The sequence below is a fragment of the Lissotriton helveticus genome, chromosome 5_1 (genome assembly GCF_964261635.1).
Source record: "Lissotriton helveticus chromosome 5_1, aLisHel1.1, whole genome shotgun sequence".
NCBI lineage: Eukaryota > Metazoa > Chordata > Amphibia > Caudata > Salamandridae > Lissotriton > Lissotriton helveticus.
The window spans coordinates 43,067,574-43,093,174 of record NC_136065.1 but is presented as its reverse complement, the minus strand read 5'-3'; positions in this window follow the sequence as shown (position 1 = coordinate 43,093,174).

The following is a 25,601-nucleotide window of genomic DNA, read 5'->3' as shown; positions in this document are numbered from 1 at the left end:
CTTGGCTAAAGACCAGTATTTGAGGACTCAAACCTCCCCTTCATATAGTACTTTTCCAGACACCAAATGTGATTTAGAGTCTGAGTCTTTGAAGTTTTATGTTGGGGTTCTGCTTCTTTTGAAGTGGACACCTCTCTTTTTTTTCTTTCCTCATGACACCTGTCTGTCACAGCAGGCTAGACTTTGAAGGTGATTGTCCCACAAAACCACTCATGAGAGTGACCACACTTCACATTTGGATGTCACCCAGAGTGATAGTGCATCGAAAGGTTAATCCCAGACCCCAGCCCTCCTCTTTATGACTCCCTTCTCAGCCACAACTCTCTTCCAGAGATGTGTCCAGGCCCCTTCCTTCTGATCTCTCACCGAATCAAAAAGCACCTTTTGAAGTGTAAAGGGAGTCGCTTCCTTTGCCCTCCAGTGTCTGTCTCTCCCATCCAACTCACAGGAATGGAGCAATACACAAATCTGTCTGGGGGATCACTCTCCTCATGGCTTCTCCAGACAGGCCTGTGCTTCCCAAAATGGAACCAAGGGCCCTCCATATAATGTAGCACTTCAGGCACACTTACTCAGTGTACATTCACAGGACACTTACTACCCAGCATTAGCATCTCCATGCTTTGTACCATTACATGTACACACCCATTCAGTACACACACTTCGTCTGCGAGCACCTGTTTAGCACTGAAGCTGTTCTGTATTTAACGAGGGTGTACTGTTTACAAACACACACACACACATGCTGACAACCCACCCACTCACCATTTGTGCGCTGCACAGCACTTCATGTATTGTACTTCACGCAAGCACACATAGAACCAGGGCAAGCTTTCATAGTGCACATACTCCACAGCATTACATCTTTCATGTCATGTCATGTTGAAAGTCACAGGAGAAACCCGAAACCCCAGTTGACACCTTGATGGGTACAGTATCATACAACAATGTCTCAAAGGGAGTCAATAAGGGCATACAATTTGAAAAGTAAATTAATTATTCAAAACACGTAGTTCAAATTTTTTTATTTCAGCAGCATAGATTTATACTTAACACGGGTTATGAAGCAGCATCAACCATCCTTATTTAGTTGTGTACTAGGTGCAAGGTGAACACGTTGTGCTCGTGAAAAAGTGTTTGAACGGAGCAAGTGAAACACGTGAAAAACAGAAACCAGCTGGGTTTTTTGGGAATATTTGAAAATATTAATATGCATAAACATTTATTTTATAATGTAAGCAGTGGAAAATCATGGCATAATTAGCAATCTCAATTAGGCTGATTCAAGTCAACAGCGTTTTTACCTTCATAACTTGAGGTCATCATCAGGACAAGGGAACACAAGGAAGGTAATCGCTTCTTAATGGGAAACAAGATGAGAGTTACCCCTAACAAAGAATAAACTTTGATCAACAAAGTGAAATATGGGGTACGTGCTTTAAGGTACCTGAAGAGAATCCAAGGCGGTGCACAGACATAATATCGACTCCAAAATATCGTTTGGACAGAATATCGAGTCAAAAATATCGTTTGGACAAAATATCGACAGGACAGAATATAGACAGCCAAAATATCGTTTTTAAGGTAAGTGAAGTAATATCGACTGTAAATAATATAGAAAGTGAAAATATGTAAGTATATAATATAGATAGTAAAAAAATCCGTTTTTATTTTTAGGGTTCAGGGTCAGTTTTCAGTTTTTGGGTAAAGGGGTATTTTTAGGGTTCAGGGTCAGTTTTCAGTTTTTGGGTAAAGGGGTATTTTTAGGGTTTAGGGTCAGTTTTCAGTTTTTAGGTAAAGGGGTATTTTTAGGGTTCAGGGTCAGTTTTGGGTTTTTGAGTAAAGGGGTATTTTTAGGGTTCAGGGTCAGTTTTCAGTTTTTGGGTATTATTTTATTATATTTTGTTACTATATATATATGTTTTAATAAATATGAAATAAAAAAATATTTATTTAACTTTCATTAATTATTTAATTATTATAAGTTAATTTAAGTAATTTTAAGTATATTTTAGTAATTAATTATTAATATTAATTTAATTTAACACTGTTTTTAGTAAATACGATATTTTTTACAACTATATTTTTGTAAACGATATTTTTAACTCGATATTTTTGTACTTACCTGTTTGTAGATAGAAACTCGATATTTTGATGGTCGATATTCTGTCCCTCGATATTATTTCAGTGATCCATCCAAGGCACCTGGGAAGGAGGGAAAAAGAGACCAGCATTTGCAATGCAGTCGGACTCGCATTTGTGAAAGCCTGAGTTTTTGGCATTGTAAATTATTTTGTTTCTTATTTATGCTTTGTTTTTTGCAGTGGAGTGGATGTATGTTGTTTGCAGTAGAATTATGTGGTTTGAATTGAAATTGTTAGTTTTGGAATTGTGTGGTGTGTAGTGTATTTATGTATTGTAAATATGTGGTTTGTGTGAATAGATAGGGGTGAGAGGTGCATAAATTAGATAGAAAGAAAGATTGAGAGGGACAGGTAGTTTGTGTATGACGTGGTGAATGAACTGAAGACAACATAATATACATAGTGAGTGAGAAAGTGAGATAGAACGGAGATAATGTTATAGATGTATAACGAGGCTCTAGTTGTGTATGTAGAAGATAGTGCAAGAAGAAGAGAGAGACAACATAGTATACATAGTGTGTGAGAAAGAGAGAATTTTATAGATGTATAATGAGGCTCTAGTTGTATATGTAGAAGATAGTGAAAGAAGAGGAGAGTATATTTGATTTTATTATTTGAAAGGTATAGAAAGTGTGTAGAAAGATATTAAGTGAATTAATATTATAAATGCTTAAATAGTGTGTGAGAGAGCGAGATAGTGGTGTGAGTGACTATGAGTATGGGAGAGGAGAGAGAGAGGAAGTTGTGTGCAATATATGACTTACAAGAACTTTTCTAAAAGCAAAGAAACAAAGAAAATGAAAGATGAAAGGCTAACAATATAGAAAAACAGTATTTTTGGTTCCAGCTCTTTCACTAGACTGCTGGTCTATTTCTTTAAAAAAAAACATGTCGTTCGTTGCCAAGATGGCGACCGAGTAGGACGCGCCTGCTTGGCGCTCCGTCTCGTCGACAGGGCCCACCGCCCAAGACTTGTCACACCGGACCACAGGACTGGTCGCCCCCAAGGTCCTGGGGTAGCCTGAGGCAATAGAGATGCAGGAGTGGTGATGACTGAATCGCGATCCGGAGAAGCCCTGCGGGAGCCTGCAGCCTGGCACTGGGCTCGGCCCAACACAACAAGAGATCAGCGGAGGCAGTAGCAGCTGCCGACTACGGTCCCCAGAGACGGAGAGCATAGCAATTGCTGGACATAGCCCCCAAAGCTGGTGGATCGAGACGTGGATCCAGAGCCAAGCTATGAGAGATCGAGAGGCCGGATCAGATCAGGCCCTGGCCCTGCATCACTAGCGATAGGCCAACTGACTCTGGCCAGCCCGCGCTACTCCTGAGAGCGACTGGTGCATCGCGGACTGTCACTGGTGATGGAAGAGACCGGCCGGCTGTGGGCCTGGGGGGCCCGCTGGATGGTTGGAGGTCAGCCGCTTGTCCGACAGCGGGACCCCGCTGGAGCTGAGTAAGCCCAAGGCTGAGAGTTGGCTGGGACCCAGAGCCACCCTCAGTGCCGGAAGATTAAGGCATGAGACTAGAGGTAGGCCCGAGAGGCGGAAGTACCGGACCTGATCAGGCCTCGGGGCCTGCCACACAGGGGGTGAGATCGCAAACCCTGCCCCGGCCCGGCCCACACCGCTGCACTGGGAGATTGCCGAGCTGCGACTTCCTTCCTTGCGGCACAGAGCTTGAACTGCTGAAGCCCTCGGGGTGCCCTGCCGGGGCAGCCTCCTCCCCTGCTGAAACGCGGAACCTACACGGCAGTGGCCCCAGACAGCCTGAAGTTACGTCTAGGGCCCAGAAGTTGGGGCACCAGAGAAGCGGGAGACCCAGATGCTTAGACCAGTGATTTTGCCCACTCCCTGTGGTCACAACACCAGGTCTGCTGCCCCACCTGGCCTTCTCTTTGTGAGCCCCAGTGGGCTATAGGAGAGACCCCGGAAGCCCACCATAGGTGACTTTCCAACTGGACCCAGGAGATATGAGCGATAGAGGGGGACCCATTAGGTGACCTGCATAGACAAACGGGCAGGATGGTAGCCAGCCCCCCCAGTGATGCTGCAACCATGACCTTGGTTACCTGGACCCCGCAGTGGCCATGTTCTGGAAGCGAGACCTGCCTGGCTGACTGAGCCCTCTTATTACGCCGTAGGTGGTGCCCACCTGGTTGGGGGGCTCCAATGAGCAGGAAACTTCAGGTCTAGTCACAGCTAATTGAAGCCCTACCCCACAGCTGCCTCACTCCCTTTGAATAAGAGACTTTTACCAGAGTGGTCTCCCCAGGCCTATGGCAGCGGTTCCCCAAGAGGGATGCGATTGGACCTAGACAGCAGCCCTCACTCCCGGAGAGACCTGCTGAGTTACGGGCTCCCTCCCACCAGAGTAACAGGGGAACAACTTAGTGGACAGGGTATTAGTGCTCCACGTGCAGCGCACACTTGCCACTCTTCCCTTATGGCAACCATCAAGGGGAAAAAAGACTACTCGGTCAAGGACTTACTCCTCGAGACACCCAGCTCCAGTGCTGAGACTTCTGCCCTGCCTCTAGAATCACAAGTAGCTACAGATACATTGATGCTGAAGCCCCGCTACTTCATAGAAATGTGTTTCTCTTCCCTAAGGGATGACCTACAAACCATGAAGAAGGAACTCGCTCAGGAATTCAGGGGGGTGAGAAGAGATGTTGATGCGCAGGGAGACAGGATAGACACACTGGAGGCGCATTTCACTGATAGAGACAAAGAGATTGAATAACTCCAGCAAGAGGTGATTCACCTTAGAGCCCAACACCTAGACCTCCAAGCACATGCCAAAGACCTGAAGAACCACTCGTGACAAAATAACATACATATCCGGTGAACCCCAAATGGAGCGGAGGGTCAAAACATTGCCTCATTTGTTGGAGATCTCTTTAGAGTGATTCTGGAGGATCCCCCTGAGCTGGAAATCAAATTAGACTGCACACATCATGTAGGCTCGAAGAAGCCTGCCCTGGCACCCACTGCCGACATCCTTAAAAGCGTTCATAACTTCCAGTTAAAAGAGTGTATCCTCAAAAATGCTAGAGACTATCATCCAGTCCAGTTTCTGGTGCATCAACCCACCCTCTTTCAAGACCATGCTGCCTCTATGCTTAAACAAGCATTTGCAATGCAATACGTCTCGCATTAGGAAAGTTTGAGCTATTGGTATTGTAAATGACAATTTTTTAATTTATGTGTTGGTTTTGAAAATAGCGAAATTAATAGCTTTGTCATTTACAATGCCAATACTTTTAATTTTCGCAAATGTGACACCTATAGCATTTGTAATGCAATATGTGTTGTATTTACATGACTTGGATGTATTGATATTACAAATAACAATTGCTTTTAATTTTTTTAAATAATGAATAAAGAAAAATTATTGTAATTTATATAATAGCAATAGCTTAAACTTTTGTAAATAACTTTTGTGAAGATTATGTTCAGTGTATTTTATTGTGACGAAAATCCAAGAACAGAAGTGAAATATTAACATCTTTTTATGACATTTGTAATAAAGCTTGAAACATTGAGAGAACATATGTTGTTGAATGGTTGCACAGATTGATGCGGTGGTGGCGCTGAGTGATGTTGTGGTTGCGACGAGTGATGCGGTGGCATTCAGTGATGCTGTGGTAGCGCATAGTGATGTTGTGGTGCCCCTGAGTGACGCTGTGGTGGTGCTGAGTGATGCTGTGGTGATGAGATAGAGTTTAATTGTGTGGGGTGAACTATGTGGCACTGAGTGGAATTTGGAGTGTATGTTGCATTGAGTGCAGTATAATTATGTGGCGTGTAATTATGTGGCACTGAGTGGTATTTGGAGTGTATGTTGCGTTGAACGCAGTGTAAATATGTAGCATATACGTGTGTGGCACTGAGTGGTATTTGGAGTGTATGTTGCATTGAGTGCAGTGTAAATATGTGGCATGTAGTTATGTGGCACTGAGTGGTATTTGGAGTGTATGTTGCGTTGAGCGCAGTGTAATTATGTAGCATATAATTATGTGGCATTGAGTGGTATTGTGTGGAGTGCATGTTGTATTCAGTAGAGTGTAATTGTGTGGTGTGTAATTATGTGGCACTGAGTGGTATTGTTTGGTGTGTCTGTTGCATTGAGTGCATTGTAATTATGTAGCATATAATTATGTGGCACTGAGTGGAATTGTGTAGAGTGTATGTTGCATTGAGTAGAGTGTAATTATGTGGTGTGTAAGTATGTGGCACTGAGTGGTTTTTGGAGTGTATGTTGCATTGAGTGCAGTGTGATTATGTGGCGTGTAACTATGTGGCACTGAGTGGTACTTGGAGTGTATGTTGCATTGAGAACAGTGTAATTATCTGGCATGTAATTATGTGGCAATGAGCGTTATTTGGAGTGTATGTTGCATTGAGTGCAGTGTTATTATGTGGCGTGTAATTATGTGGCACTGAGTGGTATTTGGAGTGTATGTTGCATTGAGTGCAGTGTAATTATGTGGTGTGTAACTATGTGACACTGAGTGGTATTTGGAGTGAATGTTGTATGAAGTGCAGTGTAATTATGTGGCATGTAATTATGTGGCACTGAATGGTATTTGGAGTGTATGTTGCATTGAGTGCAGTGTAATTATGTGGCGTGTAATTATGTGGCACGGAGTGGTATTTGGAGGGTATGTTGCTTTGAGTGCAGTGTAATTATGTGGCGTGTAATTATTTTATTTATTTATTTATTTATTTGAACTTTTTACCGCACACAGCTACCCACAGTGGGTTTCCCGGCGCTAGGGATAGACTGAAGAAGAAGATGTCAGATAAGCCATCATACAGGAACCACCTACTTATGTGAACAACAGCGTTTTCAGTGTTCTGCGAAAACGAAGAAGACTGGTCTCTAATTTAAGGGCTGTAGGAAGGGCATTCCAATATTTAGGACCAAGGTAGGAAAAGGAGCGTCCCCCATCCTTACCACCTTGAATCTTGGTACAATGAAATTCCCAGTTTCCGAGGATCGCAAGGTACGTTTGGGCCTGTAAGGTTGCACCAGCTTTTGTAGGTATGTAGGTGCAGTGCCTTCCTTAATTCTGAACATGTAGCACAGTGTCTTGAACTTTATGCGACTAGAGACCTTAAGCCAGTGGAGATCATGCAAGGCAGGTACTGCCGAAGTTCTTCTAGGAACATTCTTCAAAAGTCGCGCGGCAGCATTTTGTACCACCTGCAATATTTTAACAGTGGCTACATCAGCCCCCAAATATAGTATGTTCCCATAGTCCAGGCGGGATGTTATCAATGCCTCGACAACCGTTCTACGGGAAGGAATGGGAAGCATCCATAGGATCTTTTGTAGCCACCTGAGGGTAGAAAAACAGGTTGCCGCGACCTTAGTAGCCTGCTGCTTCAATGTTAGCTTGTCGTCAATTTGGACGCCCAAATTACGTACAGCATGTGTGGGCACAGGAAGTGAACCCATCTCCTTTGGCCAATGTTGAGGGCCCCAGAGGTTCTTGTTTTTCCCCAGAATGACCACCTCTGTCTTCTCCCCATTCAGTTTGAGACAGTTTCTCTGCATCCAGTCAGCCACAAGAATGAGGCCAGATTTTAGTGCAGAGGGATTATTCTCGTCTCGCCCTGATAGGGAGAAGACAATCTGGGTGTCATCTGCGTAAGAAAACAGAGTCAGCCCCGCCTGCTCAACGATGTTAGCCAAGGGTTTTACATAAAGATTGAACAATAGGGGGCTGAGTATTGACCCCTGGGGGACACCCCGCGCTGATGGACAGACCGCTGATGCCGCCTTAGCGGAGAATACTTGAAAGGTTCGCTCCCCAAGAAAGGAGGCCACCCAGGCTAAGTCCATACCAGTCACACCAATAGACCGCAGAGAGTCAAGAAGGATGGAATGTGACATGGTGTCGAAAGCTGCGCTCAAATCCAACAGGATGAGCGCCATAGTTTCACCCTGATCGACACCGTGTCGAAGACTCTCTGTCACCCCCAGGAGGGCTGTCTCGGTCGAGTAGCGAGTCCGAAAACCCGACTGGAATGGGTGTAGAAAACCAGAACTTTCCACCAGTTCAGTAAGCTGGGTGTTAATGTGTCTCTCTAACACTTTAGAAAAAGTGGGCAGCAGAGATATAGGACGAAAATTTGCGGGGTTTAAAATATCAGCACCAGTCTTTTTTAACAAGGGCACTACCATAGCATGTTTCCATGGCTGGGGGATATGTGCCTCAGCAAGTGAGGCATTTAGCAATTTGACAAAGATCTGATGGGTAGAGGAATCTAGTTGTTTCAATATTTTAACCGGAAGTGCATCGCACGGGGAACCAGAGCGCACACTGTTTAGACAAGAAGAAAAGGAAGCATTGTCTAGTGGTTGCCATACAGAGAGTTTGGTGACAGCATTGACACTAGCAGATAACTGATTAGGGCCAGATGCAGAGGATATCACCGCCGGTGACGAGGTAAAAAGGTCATAAATCATGTCAATTTTCTTGATAAAAAAATCAGCTAAAGATTGACATTGGACCGCGTCAAGCGCGGGAGGCATAGGAGTAGAGTCTGCACCAGTTAGTTTTTTTATAACTGAGAAAAGCATCTTGGGGCAATTTTGTGCGTCTGAAACTACTTTTTTAGTAAAGTCCGCTCTAGCTGTTTTACAGCTTTTGTGATAGCCCTTCAGAGCTTCTCTATAAGCTACTTTACAAGTAGGAGAATAATTGAGCCTCCACTTTCTTTCAAGAGTCTTATATTGAGTGCGAAGGCACTTAAGCTTATCAGAAAACCATGGTGTAGGGGGGTGATGAGGCATAGATTTCTTAGATGTCAGAGGAAGCGTAGAATTAACAGCATTATTTAACCACTGACCAACTGCACAATTGTGACACGGAGTAATTATGTGGCACGGAGTGGTATTTGTAGTGTATGTTGGATTGAGTGTAGTGTGAATATGTAGCACATCATTATGTGGCACTGAGTGGTATTGTGTGGAGTGCGTGTTGCATTCAGTAGAGTGTAATTATGTGGTGTGTAATTATGTGGCACTGAGTGGTATTGTTTGGAGTGTATGTTGCACTGAGGGCAGTGTAATTATCTGGCATGTAACTATGTGCCACTGAGTGTTATTTGGAGTGTATGTTGCATTGAGTGCAGTGTGTATGTTGCATTGAGGGCAGTGTAATTATCTGGCATGTAACTATGTGGCACTGAGTGTTATTTGGAGTGTATGTTGCATTGAGTGCAGTGTAATTATGTGGCGTGTTACTATGTGGCACTGAGTGGTATTTGGAGTGAATGTTGCATGAAGAGCAGTGCAATTATGTGGCATGTAATTATGTGGCACTGAATGGTATTTGGAGTGTATGTTGCACTGAGTGCAGTGTAATTATGTGGCGTGTAATTATGTGGCACTGAGTGGTATTTGGAGTGTATGTTGCATTGAGTACAGTGTAATTATGTGGCGTGTAATTATGTGGCACTGAGTGGTATTTGGAGTGTATGTTGCTTTGAGTGCAGTGTAATTATGTGGCGTGTAATTATGTGGCACGGAGTGATATTTGTAGTGTATGTTGCATTGAGTGTAGTGTAAATATGTAGCATATATTTATGTGTCACTGAGTGGTATTTGGAGTGTATGTTGCATTGAGTGCAGTGTAATTATGTGGCGTGTAATTATGTGGCACTGAGTGGTATTTGGAGTGTATGTTGCGTTGAGTGCAGTGTAATTTTGTAGCATATAGTTATGTGGCACTGAGTGGTATTATGAGGAGTGTATATTGTATTCAGTAGAGTGTAATTGTGTGGCGTGTAGTTATGTGGCACTGATTGGTATTGTTTGGAGTGTATGTTGCATTGTAATTATGTAGCATATAATTATGTGGCACTGAGTGGTATTGTGTGGAGTGTGTGTTGCATTCAGTAGAGTGTAATTATGTGGTGTGTAATTATGTGGCACTGAGTGGTATTTGGAGTGTATGTTGCGTTGAGCGCAGTGTAATTATGTAGCATATAATTATGTGGCACTGAGTGGTATTGTGTGGAGTGTATGTTGTATTCAGTAGAGAGTAATTGTGTGGCGTGTAATTGTGTGGCACTGAGTGGTATTGTATGGAGTGTATGTTGCATTGAGTGCAGTGTAATTATGTAGCATATAATTATGTGGCACTGAGTGGTATTTGGAGTGTATGTTGCATTGAGTGCAGTGTAATTATGTGGCGTGTAAATATGTGGCACTGGGTGGTATTTGGAGTGTATGTTGCGTTGAGTGCAGTGTAATTATGTGGCGTGTAATTATGTGGCACGGAGTGGTATTTGTAGTGTATGTTGCATTGAGTGTAGTGTAAATATGTAGCATATAATTATGTTGCACTGAGTGGTATTTGGAGTGTATGTAGCATTGAGTGCAGTGTAATTATGTGGCGTGTAATTATGTGGCACTGAGTGGTATTTGGAGTGTATGTTGCATTGAGTGCAGTGTAATTATGTGGCGTGTAATTATGTGGCACTGGGTGGTATTTGGAGTGTATGTTGTGTTGAGTGCAGTGTAATTATGTGGCGTGTAATTATGTGGCACTGAGTGGTATTTGGAGTGTATGTTGCTTTGAGTGCAGTGTAATTATGTGGCGTGTAATTATGTGGCCCGGAGTGGTATTTGTAGTGTATGTTGCATTGAGTGTAGTGTAAATATGTAGCATATAATTATGTGGCACTCAGTGGTATTGTGTGGAGTGTGTGTTGCATTCAGTAGAGTGTAATTATGTGGTGTGTAATTATGTGGCACTGAGTGGTATTGTTTGGAGTGTATGTTGCATTGAGTGCAGTGTAATTATGTGGCACTGAGTGGTATTTGGAGTGTATGTTAAGTTGAGTGCAGTGTTATAAAGTGGCGTGTAATTTTGTGGCACTGAGTGGTATTTGAAGTGAATGTTGCATGGAGTACAGTGTAATTATGTGGCGTGTAATTATGTGGCACTGAGTGGTATTTGGAGTGTATGTTGCATTGAGTTTAGTGTAAATATGTAGCATATATTTATGTGGCACTGGTATTTGGAGTGTATGTTGCATTGAGTGCAGTGTAAATATGTAGCATATATGTATGTGGCACTGAGTGGTATTTGGAGTGTATGTTGCATTGAGTGCAGTGTAATTATGTGGCTTGTAATTTTGTGGCACTGAGTGGTATTTGGAGTGTATGTTAAGTTGAGCGTAGTGTAATTTTGTAGCATATAATTATGTAGCGCTGAGTGGTATTATGAGGAGTGTATGTTGTATTCAGTAGAGTGTAATTGTGTGGAGTGTAATTATGTGGCACAGAGTGGTATGGTTTGGAGTGTATGTTGCATTTTAATGATATAGCATATAATTATGTGGCACTGAGTGGTATTGTGCGGAGGGTATGTTGTATTCAGTAGAGTGTAATTATGTGGTGTGTAATTATGTGGCACTGAGTGGTATTGTTTGGAGTGTATGTTGTATTCAGTAGAGTGTAATTGTGTGGCGTGTAATTATGTGGCACTGAGTGGTATTGTTTGGAGTATATGTTGCATTGAGTGCAGTGTTATTATGTAGTATATAATTATGTGGCACTGAGTGGTATTTGGAGTGTATGTTGCATTGAGTGCAGTGTAATTATGTGGCGTGTAAATATAAGTTCAAGTTCAAGTTCAAGAATTTATATAGCGCACTACTCACCCAGAGGGTCTCAAGGCGCTTGAGGGAGGGAGGGTGAATTACTTATTGAAAAGCCAGGTTTTTAGCTGCTTTCTGAAGGAGAGGTGGTTCTGTGTAAGGAGGAGGTGAGTGGGGAGAGAATTCCAGGTTTTGGCTGCTAAGTAGGAGAAGGATCTTCCTCCCATGGTGGACCTGTGGATGCGCGGAATTGCGGCGATGGCTTGATTGGATGATCGTAGTTGGCGGGTGGGTGTGTAGAAGGACAGTCTTGTGTTGAGGCATTCGGGTCCTAGGTCGTATAGGGCCTTGTGTGCGTGGGTGAGGAGACGGAACGTTATTCTCTTGTTGATGGGGAGCCAGTGGAGGTCTTTCAGGTGACCGGAAATGTGAGCTTGACGGGGGATGTCCAGTATGAGTCTGGCTGAGGCGTTTTGGATGCGTTGGAGTTTTTTCTGTAGTTTGGCAGTGGTTCCGGCGTATAGGGTATTTCCATAATCCAGTCGGCTAGTGACTAGTGCGTGGGTGACTGTCTTTCTTGTTTCGGCGGGGATCCAACGGAAGATTTTTTTGAGCATGCGTAGGATGTTGAAGCATGAAGATGAGACGGCGTTGACTTGTCTGGCCATCGAGAGGGAGGAGTCCAGGATGAATCCTAGGTTACGTGCGTGATCTGTAGGTATGGGTGCTGCGCCCAGGGCCGGTGGCCACCATGAGTTGTCCCAGGATGAGGGGGATGATCCTAAAATGAGGACTTCCGTTTTGTCTGAGTTTAGTTTTAAACATCTGTTCTTCATCCATTTGGCTACTTCTTTCATTCCTTCGTGTAGATTGGTTTTGGCGGTGTTTGGGTCTTTGGTAAGGGAGAGGATCAGCTGGGTGTCGTCTGCGTAGGAGATGATGTTGAGGTTGTGTTGTCGTGCGATGGAAGCAAGGGGGGTCATGTAAACGTTGAAGAGGGTGGGACTGAGTGATGATCCTTGTGGTACGCCGCAGATGACTTCGGTGGACTCTGATTTGAATGGGGGGAGGCGGACTCTCTGGGTTCTCCCGGCGAGGAATGAGATGATCCAGTCCAAAGCTTTGACACTGCGTGGTATTTGGACTGTATGTTGCATTGAGTGCAGTGTAATTATGTGGCGGGTAATTATGTGGCAGTGAGTGGTACTTTTTAGTGTATGCTGTATTGAGTGCAGTGTAATTATGTGGCTTGTAATTATGTGGCACTGAGTGGTATTTGGAGTGTATGTTGCATTGAGTGCAGTGTAATTATGTGGCATGTATCTATGTGGTACTGAGTAGTATTTGGAGTGTATGTTGCATTGAGTGCAGTGTAATTACGTGGCGTTTAATTATGTGGCACTGAGTGGTATTTGGAGTGTATGTTGCATTGAGTGCAGTGTAATTATGTGGCGTGTAATTATGTGGCACTGAGTGGTATTTGGAGTGTATGTTGCATTGAGTGTAGTGTACTTATGTTGCGTGTAATTATGTGGCACTGAGTGGTATTTGGAGTGAATGTCACATTGAGTGCAGTGTAATTATGTGGCGTATATCTATGTTGCACTGAGTGGCATTTGGAGTGTACGTCGCATTGAGTGCAGTGTAATTATGTGGCTTTTAATTATGTGACACTGAGTGGTATTTGGAGTATATGTTGCATTGAGTGTAGTGTAAATATGTGGCGAGTAATTATGTGGCACTGAGTGGTATTTGGAGTGTATGTCGCATTGAGTGCAGTGTAATCATGTGGCATATAATTATGTGGCACTGAGTGGTATTTGAAGTGTATGTTGCGTTGAGCGCAGTGTAAGGATGCATGACATTACAACGCATGCTTTTACCACACATGCTGTTACGACGCAGTTTGTACAACGCATGCTGTTACAACGCATAGGGCTTAGGGGTGCTGGATAGTGAATAGTTTAATTTACTATTCCAATTCCAGTCCCCGTGGATAGTAGGGAAGTTGTTGGATAGTAAATTAAATCTATTCCCTATCCTAGAGCGCCCCCCAGCGCAATGCGTTGTAATGACATGCGTTGTAATGGTTGCGTCGTAAAGGCACTGCGTGGTAAAAGTTGCGTTGTAAAGGATTTTTCCCGCAGTGTAAATATGTAGCATATAATTATGTGGAACTGAGTGGTATTGTCTGGAGTGTATGTTGTATCCAGTAGAGTGTAATTATGTGGCATGTAATCATGTGGCACTGAGTGGTATTGTTTGGATTGTATGTTGCATTGAGTGCAGTGTGATTCAGTAGCATATCATTATGTGGCACTGAGTGGTATTGTGTGGAGTGTGTTGCCTTCAGTAGAGTGTAATTATGTGGCATGTAATTATGTGGCACTGAGTGGTATGTGGAGTGTATGTTGCATTGAGTGCAGTGTAATTATGTGGCGTGTAATTATGTGGCACTGAGTTGTATTTGGAGTCTATGTTGCATTGAGTGCAGAATAACTATGTGGCGTGTAACTATGTGGCACTGAGTGGTATTTGGAGTGAATGTTGCATGGAGTGCATTGTAATTATGTGGCATGTAATTATGTGGCACTGAGTGGTATTTGGAGTGTATGTTGCATGGAGTGCATTGTAATTGTGTGGTGTGTAATTATGTGGCACTGAGTGGAATTGTTTGGAGTGTATGTTGCATTGTAATTATGTAGCATATAATTATGTGGCACTGAGTGGTATTGTGTGGAGTGTGTGATGCATTCAGTAGAGTTTGATTATGTGGTGTGTAATTATGTGGCACTGAGTGGTATTTGGAGTGTATGTTGCCTTGAGCACAGTTTAATTATGTAGCATATAATTATGTGGCACTGCGTGGTATTGTGTGGAGTGTATGTTGTATTCAATAGAGTGCAGTGTAATTATGTGGCATGTAATTATGTGGTACTGAGTGGTATTTGGAGTGTATGTTTCATTGAGTGCAGTGTAATTGTGTGGCGTGTAATTATGTGGCACTGAGTGGTATTGTTTAGAGTGTATGTTGCATTGGAATTATGTAGCATATAATTATGTGGCACTGAGTGGTATTGTGTGGAGTGTGTGATGCATTCAGTAGAGAGTGATTATGTGGTGTGTAATTATGTGGCACTGAGTGGTATTTGGAGTGTATGTCGCGTTGAGCGCAGTGTAATTATGTAGCATATAATTATGCGGCACTGCGTGGTATTTTGTGGAGTGTATGTTGTATTCCGTAGAGTGTAATTGTGTGTCAGGGTGCAGAGTGTATGAGGGTGCAGAGTGTGAGGGTGCAGAGTTTGTGAGGGCGCAGAGTGTGTGAGGGCGCTGAGTATGTGAGGGCGCAGAGTGTGTGAGGGTGCAGAGTGTATGGGTGCAGTGTGTGTGGGTGTAGTGTGTGAGGGCACAGTGTGTGTGCCCTAAAGTAGTGTGAGGGCGCAGTGTGTGTGGCCTAAAGTAGTGTGAGGGCGCAGTGTGTGTGGCCTAAAGTAGTGTGAGGGCACAGTGTGTGTTGCCTAAAGTATTGTGAGGGCACAGTATGTGTGGACTAAAGTAGTGTCATGCATACACACATTTAAATACACATACACTGGTGAAGGCTCGCAGACACACAGAAACAATATGTACATGCTCTCAGATATACACATCAGGTGAAACTTCCCCCAGGCAGTCCTTGACATGCCCTTGTGTGTGAGATTTTGTTGGTGTTTGGTTGCACCTAGTTCTTTGATGTAGTTGTAGGAGAACAGTGTACAGAATAGGGGCGTTGTGGCAGAATGAAGAGGTAGGACAAAATGGACGGGATGAAAGTGAAGAGAGGGCAAATAAGAGAGAATGGATTGAGATGCAGATAGAGAACAGAATAAGGAGGGGGAAAAGAAGGAGAGAAGTAATCTGAATCGGTCGAGGGGAAGAATAAGAGAAAGAGATAGGATGAGTGGAGGAGATTCAATAGAAAACCCGGGAGAAGAAAGAGGGCGGAGTTAGGGGAGAAGGCAACAATGAAACAGAAGAGGACAGGAAGCGTAACCGATTGGGAGAAGAAATAAGGTTACTAAAACTCAAATTATTCCCATTGCGATTTCCAAGATATGTTTCTATCTATCTTTTTTTTTTTTAGAATAATAAATAAGACTGCAGTTCACTTGGGAATCTTGATTTTCTTGGAAGCCAGTCGTGAGGCTGGAAAGCGACAAAAAAATGGTAGGAAAAGAGTAGTGGGGAAGATGTGTTGTGTCTGCCTGCTGTCCATATGGCACCGCTGGTCTTTCCCGTGAAGCTTTGTGACAATGACTTGTTAATTTATGTTAGTAGGAGGGCCCGAGCGGATTCCTTTGAAGTGTTTGAAGTTTGATGCTGGCTGCAAGCAAACCAAATGGTGTGCAATGTGCACGAGCCCACACACATGCTCTTAGACAAGACTTAAAAATGGCGTAACAGAATATTCCTAGATTCCCGCACTCTTTTCTTTACAAGGCTCCCCTCCCCCAGTAGAAATGCATGCAGTGGTTGTCTCAGAGCTACACAATGTAAGCGACCAAAACCCATGAACTCGATTAGACATGGCAATTCAAACGTGTTTTTCCGCGTGCTCGCTGTAATTAATGATGTTAAATGGTGCATTTCGATTTTGGAAAGGAGACAACGGCGCTGAAGGCGTTTTACTCAAATACATTGAGGGAGAAAAGGAGCTCAAATTTTGGTTGGTAAGCATGGGTATAAATTATGCATGAAAGAGAGGGGGTGCCTCACTGGAGCGTAGGTGGGGGCCTGTCTGCTTTTAGGAATCCTAAAATTTCTTTGTTCTTTCTGAGAACAGAGCCCAAGGAAAGGCTAGTGGCAGCAGAAGGCTTTGAAGACTCCAGCCACCAGCTAAGATGACCTAATTTAAAAAGCAAGGTGTCTGAGGCATGGTCCGGGGGCGCGGGGCGCTCCAGCAGCACTGTCCCTTGGCTTCCAAGCCAGAGAGCGTGGCATGTCAAGGGAAATATGGAGCCAGCGTGGTTTGAGCAGTGCACCCGGGGTTCATCTTTTATTACCAAAGAAAGATTCGAGAAAAAAAAAACGGGTGCAATTTCTCTCCATTGTCTCGGAAAATTCACTGTAATTTGCCCCAAGGGACCCCCAACTGCCTTGAAGCCGAGTTGTGTGTATCTGTGTGTCTGCGTGGGTGGGTCTGTTTATCCATCCCCCTTGTCTGACTGACAAGAGTGTAAAGAGTGGGGCGTGAGGGGGAGCGCAGAAGATGAGGGTCACCCACTGTGTGATGACTTTTAAGCTAAAGAGGTTTGTATGCCTCTTGTTGGCATGTCAGGTCTAATTCGGCCCGCATTATGCCAAAGGGTTCGGCCTGCTCCTGACAGGAGGGGGTTGAATGAGATTACAAGCTTTAGAGGCTGTTAGCAGCCACTGCTGCCTGCGGATGTTAAATTGAGATTTAATGGTGAGCTTTATCTATGGGGGCTCCTGGAAATCTGCTGTTTTTGGCATCTTAATTGGCACCGTATTTGCAGGAAGGTTTCACTTAGGTAGAGCACAAGTTCACCTTTTTATAAGGAATATTATTTATTGGCTAAGTGCGAGGGGAAATATGAGTTTACATGTGTGCGTGGGGAAAAGCAGAACGTTTATGGGGCGAGGTGTTAAACGTTTGCGTTAAAATCATGCAACATGGGAATTTTATGACACACATTGTAATTCATAATTATTACAATTAAGAGTTTCCTCCTTAAAAAAAAAACTGTCAGCCTGGACATGTTGCTGCCGTCATCACAGGACCCCATGGGGAAGCATCACTCGAAATGTTCTTGTTGAGTTGTTTGCTTGGCCCGGGACAGCAGCTATTTTAACCTATTTCTGGCTTGCTGCTGTTGTGTAGTCTCTATAGGGAGTAATCAGTTTAAGAACAAGCTCTCTGCATTGCGTGGCGGGGGGGGCGGGGGAGCGCATTCCTTTGAAGTCTGATGGGGGGCGGGGGAGCGGCTTGGGAGTGGATTCTTTTGAAGTCTGATGCCGAGGTTCAGACAAATGGTGTATGGTGTGCGATGTGCGATGTGGCTGGGGATGTGCACACGCCTGGCTCACATGAACTGCACCTAATCTGCATTTTGGGTAGACTTTTGAAAGCCTCTTACTATAATCTCGCCGAACAATGCTTACGCATTGGTTCAGCGAGACCTAAGAAAGGAGGACATTTCTACCGATTACAGCTCACCTCCACTCCATCAAAGTCCTTTAATCTTGGGGACACCCTTTTTGATTAATCTTTCGCTTAGATGAAGAATCCACCAGATCTGCTCGCTGAATCAACATCCATTGGAATGAATATGATACATATTAAAATGAATGCAACACTTTTTCAAATGTCTGTGACACACAAACTGAATGCCAGACAATCTTCAATGAATACAAGCCATGGTCTAATGAATATGGCACATGTTCAAACAAATATAAGAGAAGTTGAATTAAATATGACTAGTGTCAAAATGAATATGACTAACACTGTACTAAATATGGCATACGTTCATATGAAGTTGATTACAGCTGAAATTAATTTGAAATGCCTTATAAGGAATATGGCCCACTCTTAAATGAATATGAGAAGCGTTGAATTAAATACAACATCCATTGAAATGAATATTGCACATGTTGAAATCATTCTGACACATGTTGAAACATACATGACATATATTGACACAAGTAACATATTCATTAAATTTGAAATTACACACTTTCAAAGGAATATGACAACTGCCATAATTAGTCTTGAACTGTTGAAATAAACATTACTCATGTCATAATGGATAAGAAAGGCACAGCAATGAATATAACAATTGTTAAAATTCATTTGACCAAGGTAAATTAACGTGAAACACAATTGAACGAGTATGACATACACTGAAAGTAATCTACCTAGTGTTAAAATGATAATGACCTACACTGAACTGAATCTGATATATGTTGATATGAATGTGACCGCAGTTGAATTAAATTTGTTATGCCTTAAAATGAATATGGTCAACATTTAAGTGAATACGATAAGCTTTGAACTGAATGTGAATCCATTGTAATGAATATGGCATGTTTTGAACTAAATCTGAAACATCATGAAAACCTCATTTTGCTGCAAGACAAACTCTTGTTTAAAATGATAAATTGGGAATGAGGAATTGCTAATTTTTAAATGCTCAACCTCTTTTGTTTGCTGAATGTATTGATGTTTTAGACTCTGAACTCTATTTAATTTGATTTGAACATTTATGAAGCACATAACTGCCCGGAGGCGTCTAGGCGCTAATATCCCAAAATACAGCATGGCTGCCACTGCGACTAGGTGTGTGAGAGTTAGTTCACGAAGAGTCATGTTTTTAGTGCTTTTCTAAAGGCCAGGAGTATCGGGCAGTGTATTATCCGGTCTGGGAGCATGTTCCAGGTTTTAACAGTCCTGATCAGGAAACTTCTTCCACCCCAGCGAGCTCTCTTGATCCCGGTTGTTTTTAGCAGTTTCTGGTGGACCTTAGATTTCTAGGAGGTCAGTACCAGTTCAGTCGGCTCTTCAGTAAGTGAGGACCAGACCCATGGAGTGCCTTACACATTAGGCATTGGGATTTTAAAGTAATTCTCTTGGCCACTGGAGCCAGTGCAAAGTTCTCAACTTGTACGAGACTGGCTGAAATTCTGGTTTATCCAGTAGCAGTCTGGCAGCCACATTCTGAAGACGCTGCAGCTTTTGAAGGTACTGTGCTGGATCCCTACGTACAAGGCATTTCTGTAGTCCAGTCTGGTCAAGGCTAGTGCCGTTAACAGGGTTTTTAAGGATCCTGGGGGAATGAAGGGGTGAATTTTCCTCATGATCTTTAAGATGAAGAAGATTGAAGAGGTGAGGGAGCTGATCTGGTTTTTAAAGGAGAATTTATTGTCTAAAATAAAGCCTCGATTTTTTGCCTTTTGCACAGGACAGGAAGTTCTCCCAGAGAGAACGGCAACCATCTGGGTGTCCAATTGAGGTGTCTGAGCCATACAAGAGAAACTCTATTTTTCCCTCATTCAATTTCAGACAGTTCTGACTCATCCAATGATGGACCTGAGTCATATAGCGGTTGAAACGATCTGCTGTCTCTTTAGTATTGCTGGAAATTGATATGACTAGCTATGTATCATTTTTGCCACTGGATTCAAGCAAGCCGGGCTGAAGACGGCTGAAATACCAGAAACCGGTCCTCGGAAGCTTGTTTCGGTCCAGGGAAGACATGGCTTGGCAGTTCGGGCTGGACTGTTCCCATGAGGCACAGGGTCAGACTGATTTGCATATAGCCATGTCTGAACTGGGGTGGCAGAGTGGGCTAAAGAACGGTGATGGATTAAACCCAGATCTTTTGACTGGGTGTGAGTGTTTGATTGATTCAGATGCTCCGTCCATCACCACCCCCTTTTGTACCGCTTTTGGCCGCCATAAGTGTGGCAGGGTATGCTCAGACGTGAGTCCCTTGCTCACTTTGCCACTGGATTCAAGCAAGCCGGGCTGAAGACGGCTGAAATGCCAGAAACCGGTCCTCGGAAGCTTGTTTCGGTCCAGAGAAGACATGGCTTGGCAGTTCCGGCTGGACTGTTCCCATGAGGCACAGGGTCAGACTGATTTGCATATAGCCATGTCTGAACTGGGGTGGCAGAGTGGGCTAAAGAACGGTGATGGATTAAACCCAGATCTTTTGACTGGGTGTGAGTGTTTGATTGATTCAGATGCTCAGTTCATCACCACCCCCTTTTGTACCACTTTTGGCCACCATAAGTGTGGCAGGGTATGCTCAGACGTGAGTCCCTTGCTCACTTTTGCCACTGGATTCAAGCAAGCCGGGCTGAAGACGGCTGAAATGCCAGAAACCAGTCCTCGGAAGCTTGTTTCGGTCCAGGGAAGACATGGCTTGGCAGTTCGGGCTGGACTGTTCCCATGAGGCACAGGGTCAGACTGATTTGCATATAGCCATGTCTGAACTGGGGTGGCAGAGTGGGCTAAAGAACGGTGATGGATTAAACCCAGATCTTTTGACTGGGTGTGAGTGTTTGATTGATTCAGATGCTCCGTCCATCACCACCCCCTTTTGTACCGCTTTTGGCCGCCATAAGTGTGGCAGGGTATGCTCAGACGTGAGTCCCTTGCTCACTTTGCCACTGGATTCAAGCAAGCCGGGCTGAAGACGGCTGAAATGCCAGAAACCGGTCCTCGGAAGCTTGTTTCGGTCCAGGGAAGACATGGCTTGGCAGTTCGGGCTGGACTGTTCCCATGAGGCACAGGGTCAGACTGATTTGCATATAGCCATGTCTGAACTGGGGTGGCAGAGTGGGCTAAAGAACTGTGATGGATTAAACCCAGACCTTTTGACTGGGTGTGAGTGTTTGATTGATTCAGATGCTCCGTCCATCACCACCCCCTTTTGTATAGCTATGTATCATCAGCATATGAGACCACTGAGAAGCCAAACTTCCTGTTGATTTTAGCCAGAGGGGAAACATATAGATTGAACAGCATAGGGCTTAAAGCCGAGCCCTGTGGTACCCCTACACGGGAGCATGAATTGTTCTGAGGAAAAGGTTCCGGCCTCTACTGAAAGGAAAGAGGGTAACAGTTTGAGGGCTGTGCCTCTGATTCCTATCTCTGAAAGCCTGTTGACTAAGATGGCATGGCTCAACGTGGCACTGCTGTCAGCTCACAGTGTATGTGCTATGAACCCTAAAACCTTTAGTCATTGACTAATCATTGATTGGCATGCTAAGGCCATTGTGTATGATGTAGAAACTGCACCCAAGGCATGGAAATGGAAAAGTCACCTGAGATGGGCAGCACTTATTGTACACTCCACTCAGTACGAGAAGGAAACATGACACCAGGGCTACCATTGTAGCCTGACTCCTACAGTGTAAAGCTTGCCGAGCAAACTGTTAAACTCACCCTTTCTAATAGGTAAAAACCTCCCTTTTAAATATTAGTAAGTGACTCCTATGTAGGGGCTGTAGCCAACAAGCTTCGGTGGATGGTATTTAAAAGCATCACATGTTGAAAATAAATATGACAACGTTCCTAAACCAATAAATCCCTAAAAGCTATTTTTGGTTCGGCAGGTCTTGCTGTCCTCTATATAAAAACAGATTTCGAATTTTTTATTAAATAGAAATATTAAATAGAAAATTACCATTAATCTGTCTGAGCTGTCAAAAGGCTAAATAGCATTCAATTTTGCCAACTCCCAGCCTGTTCTGTGGAAAAGTAAATTTTGCCATGTTCTGTGTCCCTACGCCTCATCCATCATATGTTATGTGTGCATGACCAATATGCATATGTTATTCCCCATGTCCGATTCAAGACGCAATTATAGTTGTGTCCACCTCTAGTATGCCAGTTTACAGTCCTCGTGAATACTACGAATATCAGGCCTATGTAAAGCTACGTTGCCACGTTTCCCAGTGTGCACGTTATTCCATTATAAAGTCCCCGTTTCTAGGCCTCAACAGGGCCCGGACCCTAGATTCAGCTCCTGTCTCCTGAGCCTCGCTAAGGAGCGATCCAGCCCCCACCTGTATCCTCGACCTTTCACTTACTTCCTGCCTCGCAGTGCCCGGTGCAGCCTGGCTCTGCCTCTGAGTCTGCCAAAAGTATGTTATAGTTCCAGTTATCAGTTCAGTCCTCCTTCTCTGCATTCCTAAGCTACTGAACTGCATCAATAGTTTCCGTCATTGTCTAGCCTTTAGGGCTCCATGTTAAGAGAAATACTGTATTTAAATGGTCATTTAATATTCTTCATCACGCACTACATGTAGAATAAATGCATGCTCCAGTCTTAGAGTCAAGTTAGCTTTTCCCCTCATGACTTCTAGTTTATATCAACATGTTCCCTAAACATCAGATACTAGATAGGGTTTAGGTACATGTCGCTCCGACCCTCCAGACTTTAGTCTCTGCTCCTAGCACAGAGTTCATAGCCCCCAGCTTCTCCTAGTAACACGTCATTGCCAGTTTACGCGCACCACCAGGTCAGAGGTTCCGGCTCCTTAGGTAGCCCCCTCCTATGTTTCCGCCCTATTCATGACATATTCTGTTACGTTTGCATCACATGTCTATGTATACTCCCAGTTACACCTACTTTTACTCTTATCTTTCGCGACTGCTATGCGTCACGCCTTCTGCTCCACCCACTGCTACGCCTACGGCAATGTAATGCTATGTGTTTGCGCTATGTATAAATGCTCTTGTATTGTTATTAGAAGTTAGCGCGCTCATCCCAGACCCAGCCCCAGCAGCTGCTGGGCCCCCAGTTGTCCTGCTGGGCCCTGTCATTTTGTTCCCGTGCAGGTTGTCCTGTCCCTGTCCTTATGCTGTAATAAACCTGCAGAAACTCCTACTACCTCGAATCTTGACTCTTATTTATTGAGCTATCTGTTATGATATATGCCTAGTCAAAAATAGGGTATTATTTATTTATTTACCACATAATGGCGCCCGAACAGGGACTTGCCCTTTCCCCACGCGTCGGTGAAGCCACGCCGACCCCCTGACCCTCTGCAGCCGTGACGGAACCATACCGGCCACGTGCAGATATTTCTGCTTCAAGTATCCCTCAGGCCCACGGGGGAGACGGAGGAGGCGGTCCAGCATCCAAACGAGACGGTGGAGGAACGCGGCGAGTCCCGACCAGAGCCCAAGCCGAGAGTCCAAGGTCCGAGGTATCCGGAGGCCCACCCGTAACTGAAGTCCGAAGTCCGAAGTTCGTCGTCATCAGTCCAGTTCAGTCCGAGGCCTTCCGTTCCGTGCTGCCCGGTGAGTACCATTGCTGGGGTAGTATCTAGACAGGACCAATTTAAATTGACTCCTGGTCCGTGGGTTGGTGGTACCCAGACTCACAAACGAAGTGTTCACCTAGGTGGATACGGGTCTTGATGCGTTCCTTTATGGGACCGGTATGTTCCGTACTGTTACAGCAGTGCATCCAGTAATTCTAGTCTGTTCCGTTCTCGAGAAAATTCTTGTATTTCTGCTCTCAGTATTCCAGGCAATATTCTGTTCGAACTGTTATTTATAATGTTCTTCATGTATTTTAATGTTGTGGTATGAGTGTGACGTGATTTCGTGTTTATTGTGTATTTTATTGTGTCCAGATTACAGTTCAGTCATGCCTATATTTTCCAAGTTACGTCAGTTAAAAACTAGAAAGGGTTTATTAGAAGAAGCAGTTCCTGTTCCGCCGAGGGACAGTCCAGGTCATTTTATGTATCAGAAACATGGCATAAGTGCCATATTGTATCTAGATTTATGGGTAGAGTATACCAAACAGTTAGAAGAAAAGTATAGATGGCCCGTATCGGGTACATGGGATGCCGAATGTATCATGCGAGTAGAAGAAGCATTATGGAAAAAGAAAGCCAGACAGTCACAGAAAGATGCCATCGAGTTATGGCGTAAAGAAGCGCATAGAAGAACCGAAAAGGAAGTCAGAAAGTCAGAGTTAAGTAGAGAATCCCAAGAACGAGCCCAAGAAAGAGAATTAATCGAGATAGGTGAACAAGTCAAAGCCGAACAGTCAGACAGACAGAGGCATGCCCTTATCAAGGGTATGTATCCTCTTCTTGCCGAGGGCTTGCCAAAAGCGACCCCAGAGGCATCCAGTAATTTCCCGCCACCATTAGTTCCGACCAAGCTACGTCACAAACCGACCGCAGCTGATATTTTTATTTCGTCCTATTTGGACGACACAGTCCCAGAATATGCAAATCCTGTTCGCACTCCGCCAGTCCCTGTAAATCAGGCACTTCCCGCTCTTCCAGACACCGGAGTACCTGCTACGGTACCCCCGGTCCAGTCAGCATTTCAACTTCCTGCTCCGCCACGAAGAATGTCCGTCGATGATTCTAGTTTAGGGGCCGCAGGAGGAGGTCCTCCTCAAACCCCGCCGCCACACAAGCGTTTAACGTTAGCCGAATTACATGCACAAGCGTCACAGCGTACGCCCAGATATCAGACAGTAGCAGAAATAAGAAAGTCCCTTGCCGAATGTTGTTATGATCCAGTCCCAGGCGAGGATAATATGGTTTTATATTCATTCCGCGTAAGAAAGGTGACCGAGTATCTAGTCACCTTACCGAATATGAAAGAAGATCTAGACAGAATATATCGTTTCATCCGTACAGGGGATGATCCAGAAAGTATTCACGAAGTCATGTCTCAAAGGAAAGCCGAGATCCAGCTCATGATATTAAAGTTCCTGATTAATTGTTTAATAAGAGAACAAGATTACCCGTCTAAAGATTCTGCCGAAATGAGAATCCTGACAAGGTGGAGTGATAATATAGCCGAGGGTAAGCACAAGACCGTCGGTGCTATGGAGAGTATGTACAAGAAAATCCGTAAAGAGCTAATAAAGTTACACGAACAGCGTAAAGCCGCACAAGTAAGTGAGAAAGAAAGTATCTCTGATCCTGAAGAGGAAGACGACGAGAATCCCGCCAGAATAGCGTATGTAGGAAAATCTAGATTTCCAGATCGCCATTTACGTCTAGAACACAAGTCTATTTTCCGTCATTCAGCACCAGAACAAGGTTCTCTAGAACAAGTATTTCAAGCTACCGATCACATTCTGAAATCACGAATCGGTTATAGTGAGTTAAGCACTATGCATGAACAAGAACTAGCCCGATCAGCAGTCCGATGGATTACTGATTCTACCACTTTTCCAGACGAAATAGTGGCACAAATGTTTCTGAAATTGCCCCCAGCCGAGCAACGACTGGTGGGTATGTATATGATTCAGCACCTCATTACATTGTATGAGGGTCAGCACTC